Source organism: Solea senegalensis, linkage group LG16 (genome assembly GCF_019176455.1).
Source record: "Solea senegalensis isolate Sse05_10M linkage group LG16, IFAPA_SoseM_1, whole genome shotgun sequence".
NCBI lineage: Eukaryota > Metazoa > Chordata > Actinopteri > Pleuronectiformes > Soleidae > Solea > Solea senegalensis.
The window spans coordinates 21396378-21396711 of record NC_058036.1 but is presented as its reverse complement, the minus strand read 5'-3'; positions in this window follow the sequence as shown (position 1 = coordinate 21396711).

Below are 334 nucleotides of genomic sequence, written 5' to 3'. Positions count from 1 at the left end.
ATGCAAATCTTGAAGACCTTAAAAGAATGAATGCTAATTTCAAAGCAGTAAGTGACATGCTCTGTAAATTCAAAAATGAAATTTGGTATACTGACAACATTTGGTACATTGAATTTGTGTTTCATTTTTCTTTCTTTGAAAAGTCATGCTCCATTTAAATAATACACATTCATCTTTTCAAAGGGTAAGGTTTTAGGTCAACTCTCACCAAACCAGAAGGCTGAGCTTGTTTTGGATCCGGAAAGTGGTGCTTTGGGGAATGAGACCATTCTGAGGGAGGTGTTCAAAAGCTTGAACACGTCACTTGATGACAAACCACTCGGGCCGTTCTTCC